This window comes from Malaclemys terrapin, chromosome 3 (assembly GCF_027887155.1).
Source record: "Malaclemys terrapin pileata isolate rMalTer1 chromosome 3, rMalTer1.hap1, whole genome shotgun sequence".
NCBI lineage: Eukaryota > Metazoa > Chordata > Testudines > Emydidae > Malaclemys > Malaclemys terrapin.
In genome coordinates this window covers 171,876,253-171,885,682 of record NC_071507.1, presented here as the reverse complement: position 1 = coordinate 171,885,682, position 9,430 = coordinate 171,876,253, and positions in this window count along the sequence as shown.

Below are 9,430 nucleotides of genomic sequence, written 5' to 3'. Positions count from 1 at the left end.
AACAAGTTTGTTTACATTTATGGGAGATACTACTGCCTGCTTCTCAATCTGAAATTGAGAACAGTCATTTGCATGGCACTTTTGTAGCCGGCATTGCAAGATATTTACATACCAGATATGCTAAACATTTGTATGCCCTTTCATGCTTCGGCCACCATTCCAGAGGACATGCTTCCATGCTGATAATGCGCGTTAAAAAAAATAATGTGTTAATTAAATTTGTGACTGAACTCCTTGGAGGAGAATTGTATATCTTCTGTTCTGTTTTATATTCTGCCATATATTTTATGTTATATCAGTCTTGGATGATGACCCAGCACAAGGTTTAAGAATCTGAAGCGCCATCCAAAATCTGAGAGGAACGCGATGTGGAGCATGCTTTCAAAAGTCTTAAAAGAGCAACACTCAGATGCGGAAACTACAGAACCTGAACCACCAAAAAACAAAATCAACCTTTTGCTGGTGGCATCTGACTAAGATGATGAAAATGAACATGCGCTGGTCCACTCTGCTTTGCATCGTTATCAAGCAGAACCCATCATCAATATGCATGTATGTCGTCTGGAATGGTGGTTGAAGCATGAAGGGACATATGAATCTTTATCGCATCTGGCACATAAATATCTTACGACTCTGGCTACAACAGTGCCATGCGAACACCAGTTCTCACTTTCAGGTGACATTGTAAAGATGAAGCGGGCAGCATTATTGCCTGCAAATTGTAAGCAAACTTGTTAATCTGAGTGATTGGCTGAAGTAGGACTGAGTGGACTTGTAGGCTCTAAAGATTTACATTGTTTAATTTTTGAATGCCAGGTTTTTTGGTACATAATTCTACATTTGTAAGTGCAAGTTTCATGATAAAAAGATTGCACTACAGTACTTGTATTAGGTGAATTGAAAAATACTATTTCTTTTGCTTTTTACTATGCAAATATTTGTAATAAAAAATAAATATAAAGTGAACACTGTACACTTTGTATTCTGTGTTATAATTGAAATCAATATATTTGAAAATGTAGAAAACATCCAAAATATTTAAATAAATGGTATTCTATTATTGTTAACAGCATGATTAATCACAATTAATTTTTTTAATCGTGCAATTCATCGTGATTAATTTTTTTAATTGCTTGTCAGCCCTATTTATAATTGCAAATATTCCTGCTTTGAACTTGTAAACCTAGGCAGGAAGAATGATTTCCCTGACCATCAAGAAGGACTATCAAGACTAAATGGACCATTGTAGGACAAAAAATTTGTTGATTGCCCCATCCACCCAGGAAGAAGTTACATGCAGGAGCCCTTACACCATCCATTTGAACTCTGGGGGAAAGCCATATAAACCCTGTCACAAGAAGAAATGGTTATCTCTTTGCTGTTTGGCTTTCATAAGGGCTGGAGATAAGAAACAAAAGTAGAGATTCCCCAGGTTCAATTTGGGGTAGTCCTAAAAGACATTCAGTGGACAGATTACTACTACATCTCGGTCACCTTTTGGAACCTAAGATTGTAACTTATTTGCATTTATATGTTGCCTGATTTAACCTGAAAATAACTCTCTCATTTATTTTTCCTAGTTCATAAATCTATAGTTGGTTTACTGAAATAAGCATATCTTGAGGAACTATCCACCTGCCTCTTCCATGGGAGTGTATGTGGCAAACCCTTCCCCTAATCTCCACACGGAATGATCTGGGGAAAGCTGTCTGAAGATAACAGTGATTCCCTTCCCTCCCCCACAAGACCATTTTCTGAGAGCTTCTCTATGGAAGAAGGACAATCCGTTTCATAGCCACCTAACTACCATTATCTATCTCATTGTAATATGTCTTGAGATATCTTGGGCATGAAAGATGCTATTTAAAACCCCTTGGTCCATTTGGAGCACAAGTTCTGAAAGAAAGAAAACTACTTAAAAATGGGTACACATAGCCTTCCAAGGGATGTTGTTTAGTATGACCAGTTTCTAAAATTGCTCCTGTGCATCAACCAAAATTAATCAGTTATGTATCCCATCTCCCTTGCCACCAACAAATATTAATGGAAAATAAGACAATTGATTTTTTTTTTTACTTCCAATACCAATTAAGATTTCTGGCAAAAACATCTTCTAGGAGATTCCATTCCATCTAATATTAAAATCTGATTTTTTTCATCAAGAACTGTATCCCTTTTTCAGAGAAAGGTATGGCTTTCTTAGGAACTTATAGCTAGCTTTCCTTCACTAAGAAATAAACTAATCTGAGGTCCCAGTCAGAGTATTATTAGAACTACAGAGACATTCTTAGCTTACAGTGATAACATAGGCAAAGGGAAGCTTGCCTGGAGGCATTCAATAATTTATCAAATACAGAAAACAATAGTCTCTCTCCCTCTTTCCCCCACTGTATTCTTCTGCTGGAAGTTGCTGCATTGCAGTCCTTTAACCCCAAATTTTCCTTGTGGCTGTACAGTGTGCTCTGATTGACTGTCAGGTGCTCTCTGATGGATGATTATAGGAACATTATCATCTTCTACGTGTCAGCATGATTTGACTTTTTAAGCACATAAAATCACCAGGCAGTGAGAAATAACCAATTAATACGTGAGTGATTTATCCTTCTTGCACAGCATATATTTAAATCCAGCTGTCCATAACAGATGACATAGAAATACTACAAACCTGTGACAGTAAAAGACAAAACAGCCTTTGTTTACAAAGGAAGGTTTGGGCAGGACTTTCTTTACTCAGAGATTTCCATTTTGTTTTGTAGAGCGAATTCCATAATTCAGATTTTATAGCTGTTGGTGCAGAAACGTGTCTTGTTTTTATCAGTTCAGTAACTGGTTGACTTCACGCCACTAAATCCCACATACTTGGAAAATGCAAAGTAATTTTTATAGAATTACATGTAAGTGCTATTTTGGAAGCCTGCCAGACCTCAAAAATATTATGCAAATGTATGGGCACAAAGAAAAGGGACATAAATGTCAATAGTAACAGAGAGAGGTCCCCAAAATTATATGACCCAGTACTGGGCTCAATGCAGGAATAACTGGGTGACTGTTTATGGCTTGTATTATGCGGGAGGTTAGACAAAATGATCATAATAGTCCCTCGTCACCTTAAAAATATATGAACTGAATATCTTGTGAGATACTGAATAGCAGTGCCTCAGTAGGATGCTTCAGTACAGTACTTGACTACCTACATAGGACAATAGTGATAGTTTCTCTAGCTATAGACAGGGCCTATGTTAAGCACCTTTGGGGAACTGCTCTTGACAACAGTTCTTAGGAAAAAGGAGCTGGCTTGTTTCCATGGACAGTGTATATAGGATCAGGGAGAAGGTTAGTGGGGAAAGGGTCCAGTATCTTTAGAGCAGGGAGGAGGCTAATAGCAGAAACAGTCCTTGGAGCTCTGAATGTGGTCTGGAAGCAGAGGGAAAACCTACTAGTACTAAATCAGGAGCCAGATGAAAAATGGAATATCAATTATGTAAATCATTTCCATCTTTTGAAATCATTTTTGTTCCAAAACTGAACGAAAATGTTACAAGCAGGGAACAGACACCGTAAGGGGAGAACAGGCGGTCTGAACCCCAAAGAATAAGCAATTGACTCAACTTATTATATGCAATGTTATTGGGTATAAATATTTGTCTAGTAAGATCTTTTATGAATTCTGAAATTAGCCATTAGGAGATATGTATGCAAGTTATGAATGGATGCATGTATCTATGTGTAGAACTATGTATGTGTAACCAGAATTCAACTACAGCATCACCTCATAGCAGTGTGGGGAAGCAGGCAGGCAGGGTGGGGCACCTTTTCACAAAACTAACTCCAAGCACCTAGCATTGTACAAGACAGGGAAAGACAATGGTAGACCATTAAAGTAAATGGCAAGATAGTGAAACTGTAAAGTAAACCCCCGTACTGGAAAACTGAGGAAAAGGAGGGAGTTTTCTCCTCTCTATGTAATCATGAATTACTATTGTCTGAAAAAAAGGAAAAAAACAGCAAACCCCTGTTTAAAGGGAAAAGGTGGAAATGAAGGCTAGCCAGAAATGGAGGGCCAGCATCTAATCAGGGATGAAACACTGGATTCCCCTTGGTCAGTGCTGTCTCTAGGGGGGTGTGGGGCGGGTCACAGGACAAATCAGCCTGTATGAGTCCCCGCCTTAACATTTTTTATACAGGTGAAATCTAGTTACAGTGAACTTCAAGGGAAGCTGCAGGTTAAATATTGATAGTAGCCAGCTGTATAATTATAATGTAGTTATATTATATTGTCATTCTTATGTATAATTATAATGAAGTTCATATAATTAAAAAACACACCATGAGGCAGCCCCACCCCAGGACCCTCTAGCTGGGGGCCAGTGTCTGAGCCACTTCGCACCCCCATGCAGAGCTCATGGGCCAGGGCCCGGTGGGCCAGCCCAGCCCCCTGCCCCACACACAGAAATAACCAGCCATGAAGGGGCCTCTCACAGGCTTCTGGAGTCAGGGCCTTCCCATGATCCTGCTGCTGGCTGTCTGGGCCGGGGAACCCGGGAGGGCAGCACTGACCCCAGTGAGGTGGGACTGGGAGGTCCCGGCCCATAGGACAGCTGTGCTCCCCCTGCGGCCCCACACTCACCCCCCGTTGTCCCAGTGGTGCCTCCTGCCTCTGATCCCACCACAGCCCCCCGTCTCCAGGGCAACTGGCCATGGGGCCTGCGCAGAGACAATCACCGCCACCTCCAGCACTGTGGGGTGAACCGAAGAACCACCGCTAGGATCCCCACACGGATAGCCACCGGTGCCCCGGGATACCCCAGCCCCGATCGGCCCCTGGGATCCCTGAGCCTCCCAAGCAATGCACATGCACACTCTGATGGGTGCGTGCGAAGTATTGCATCCAACACTGTGATTTCGAAGTGCAGGGCCTGGAGCGGTCGCCCCGATTCTGCCTACCCAAGGGACGGCTCTGCCCCTTGTAACCCTAGGTACTTCTATATTCACATGCTACTGAAATAATTTTTCTACAAAATATGTGTGGTATCAGATTAAAGCTAATAGCACACTGGTTATTAATATCACTGCCAAATTCATGTGTTACAGTTATATGTGAAATTATGAATTCCCTCTGTATGCTGTTACTAAAACATGTTTAAGACCAGACAGCTTAGACTAGGTAAAGGTGATAAACAGATCTATCCTAGACAAAGGAATGTGGGTTTATTTCAATTTACATATTAACAGTAAACAAAGCCATCAGGCTAAAGGAGTGGGGGTCACTTGAGAGATAGAGAATTAACGTGGTTTCTGAACCCCAGAAGACACAGGAGACTGAGTACCAAGGAGGCCTTCCTGACTTGTGAGACAAAGACATCGCTTTGGGGATATAAGGATAAGAGAGTCACTCCATCTTTATCCTTCATCTTACAAGACAAAGAAACCAAGCAATTTGATCTCTGTGATTGGTCTTGACCACTAAAAATCTGGAAAGGAGACAGGGGTGAAAGACACCATCTTGAAAAAAGTTGTCTTTTGCTAGATTAAATTTTAGACTTTTAGATGTGTGTTTTCACTTTTATTTGCTTGTAACCATCTCTGCCTTTATCTCTTTTACTTGGTATCACTCAATCCCTATTCTTTTGTTAATACATTTGTTTTACTATCAACCAATTCACTGCTGTGTTTGAAGAGAAGGGTGTATTTACCTTAGTTAAATAGATGAGCTGTAATATACTGACTCTTTAACGGAGCAGCAAACTGTGAATGTACAGGGATAGGTGCTGTGCATTGCAGAGAGAAACATCTCTGACAAGCTTGGGGGCTGAAGTTCACTGATTGTTACCTGCTAGGCAAGGTTTGGGCTGGGAAAGCCTTGAGGAGTTTGCTGGTGAGGAAGACAGACTGGTGGGTGTGGACTTGACTCAGAGTCTAATCGCATAACTTGTGCTTTCTGTGCAGAGAGGTAACCCAGTAGCTGACAGCTCTGGGTATCCCCAGGAGTGTGTCACATCCTCTGTGACAGAGGGCACACTGGGAAACTGTTAAGAGGCAAAAGGTAACTTGCACTAGAGAAGGGAATTTCGCTGGTATAGAAGTTTAAAGCCTGAGATTGTGTCTTTATGGCTATTTTTTGTGTAACTTGTATGTATTTGCATTTTCTTACTTTGTCATCTTTGAATCTGTGATTTTTCTAAAAATATTTTTTTTGTTTATTTTTATCTCAAGCAGGTCTCTGTTGTGCAATGTGGGTGGTATGTGTGTTCACAAGTGGACTGATAACTGGGGCACATTTCACTCCTTCAGGGGTAATGAACCAAAAGAGAAAATTCAGAGTGTCTGGTAATTAAGAACATGGGGGACAGACCTGAGGGACTTGGAACCAGACAGCATATTGGGCTCACCCTGCAAGGAGTAACTAGGTGGGTGGAAGCCAAGTGAAACCTTTATGCTTGTGGGCTGACTGCTGGTGTCAGGACTCTGATCCACAGCAGCATTGCATTAAGGAACCCAAAGTAACAAGGTAGGTAGTGACAGAATCCCTTACTGCTCTGGGTGAGCCTCGAAACATCAAGATTTCACAATTCTCCACACAATGAAAAATTCTGACAGTTTCAAAATAAAAATTGGCAAAAGGGAAGACATCAAGATTTTCAATACAACACAATTTTAAATCAAATGGATTGGAGACATCAACATTTGAACCCGGAAAAAGAAGTCTAAGAGTTGCCATTTTTGGTTTATGTCTTAGGGCATCAGTGGGCAGAAAGGGAAGGTGAATTGTGAAATGGGGAGAGATGAGGAACAGAGGAAGGAGGTGATCAAGGAGGAAGTGGCTGCACCCCATCAGCAGTCTAGGGGTAGCAGAGAGAGAGGGCTGTAGTTACCTGCATAGGTCTTGGAGGGAAGAGCACAGATTTCAGGAGAGAAAAGTCCGGAGGAGGTAATAGGAAGTCAGTCTGTGTGCTCATTGCTGGAATCCTAGCTGCAAGTGCAGCACCTTTGTAAATAGTTCTCTATTTAGTTCAGTTTTAGAAACATGGTGTCCTCTCATGTTATTACCTAGCACTGGGTATATGAGAGATCCACCACCAGGGAGCTTCTCTCAGTGGTTTTGCTTTCTGCATTACTGGGGAGAAGGGAAGTGGAGGAGGCTCACTTGTTACAGGAGTCAGGAATCCAGCTAGTCCAAGGGAATGGAGAGATGTAACACTTGTGGATGGCAGCTTTCACCAGCTGTTTTAAAAGAGCTGGCTGATGAGCTTGGTGGACCGTTAATATTGATTTTCAATAAGTCTTAGAATATTGTGACAATATTTTAAAAGGGTAAATAGGATGCCCTGGTAATAACAGGATTGTCAGTAGGACACTGAACTCGAGCAACATAATGGAGCAACCGATACGGGACTCAATTAATAAAGAATTAAAGAAGGATAATGTAATTAATGCAAATTAACATGAGTTTATGGAAATATATCCTAATTTGATTTTTTTAAAATGAGATTACAAGTTTGGTTGATAAAGATAATAGTGTTGATGGAATATACTTAGACTTCTGTAAGGTGTTTCAGTTGTTATTGACCAATGTTTTAATTAAAAATCTAGAACAATATAAAATATTAATAAAATTAATATAACACAAATGGGTTAAAAACTATCTAACTGATAACTAATGGATGGATGTGTTTCTAGTGGGGGCCCCTCAGGATTGGTTCTTGGCCCTATATTATTTAACTTTTTTTGTCATTAACGTGGAAGAAAACATAAATTCGTTATCTGCTAAACTTTGCAGATAACACAAAAATTGAGGAAATAGTAAATAATGAGGGGATAGGTCAGTGATAGAAAGCAATATGGGTCATTTGGTAAACTGGGCACAAGCAAACAACATGTGTTTTAATATTGCTAAATGTAAATGTATACATCTAGAAACAAAGCATGTAGTGGGGGACTTTATCCTGTGAAGCAAAGACTGTGAAGAAGATTTAGGGGTCTTGATGAATAATCAGCTGAACATCTCTGAGTGTGGCCGAAAGAGCTAATGCGACCCCAAGATCCATAAATAGGGGCATCCTGAGTAGAAGTAGAGAAGTTATTTTACCTCTGTATTTGGCACTGGTGTGATGGCTACTGGAATACTGTGTCCAGTTCTGGAGGCCACTATTCAGGAAGGATGTTGATAAATTGGAGAAGGTTTAGAGAAGAGGCATAAGAATGACTAAACTTGCCTTATAGTGATAGACTCAAGGAGACAAATCTATTTAGTTTAACAAAGAAAAGGTGAAGGGATGACTTGATTACAGTCAATAAGTACCTACATAGAGAACAAATATTTAATAATGAGCTCTTCAATCTAGCAGAGGTATAACCCAATCCAGTGGCTGGAAGTTGAAGTTAGAGAAATTCAGACTGGAAATAAAGTGTACATTTTAAAATGTGGGGGTAATTAACCATTGGAACAATTTACCCAGTGTCATGGTGGATTCTCTGGGACTGACAATTTTTAAGTCAAGATTGGATATTTTGGTAAAGGATATGATTTAGGAATTATTTTGGAGGAAATTCTATGGCCTGTGCTATGCAGGAGATCAGACTAGATCAGGAATAGGCAACCTATGGCACGCGTGCCGAAGGCGGCACATGAGCTGATTTTCAGTGGCACTCACACTGCCTGGGTCCTGGCCACCGGTCCGGGGAGCTCTGCATTTTAATTTAATGTTAAATGAAGCTTCTTAAACATTTTAAAAACCTTATTTACTTTACATACAACAATAGTTTAGTTATATACTATAGACTTCTAGAAAGAGACCTTCTAAAAATGTTAAAATGTATTACTGGCCTGCAAAACCTTAAATTAGGGTGAATAAATGAAGACTCGGCACACCACTTCTGAAAGGTTGCCGACCCCTGCACTAGATGATCACTATAGTTCCTTCTGGCCCTGGAGTCTGTGAACCTATATGATAGAGCAGGATCGGCAACCTTTGGCATGCAGCCCGCTAGGGTAAGCACCCTGGTGGGCCGGGCTGGTTTGTTTACCTGCATCCGCAGGTTCGGCCGATTGTGGCTCCAAAGGTTGCCGATTCTTGTGATAGAGTAAGCTGGTGGTAGGATGTTCCCCATGAGTGCCCCTTGACTTTGAAGCTTGCTACTTGATTGGTTTTCAAATCCGCAGTCTTTCTAAGCATGCTATAAAGCCAATCTTTTGAATGTGTATTGGGGGAGCTATGACATGTTGTTTCCTTTGTGAATCTGAAGGGCAGGGAGATTTTTCCATGATTTTTTTTCTGACTTGTGGTTGTATATAAGTGGGTATTTGCTGCCATTTTGTCTTGCAATGATTTAATTGTTTAGGAATTTAACTAAGGGTAAGAATTAGAGCCTGAAATAGGAAGGTATTTTCTGTTCAAATCACAATAAATAAATTGAGGGTCACTTTCCTTTG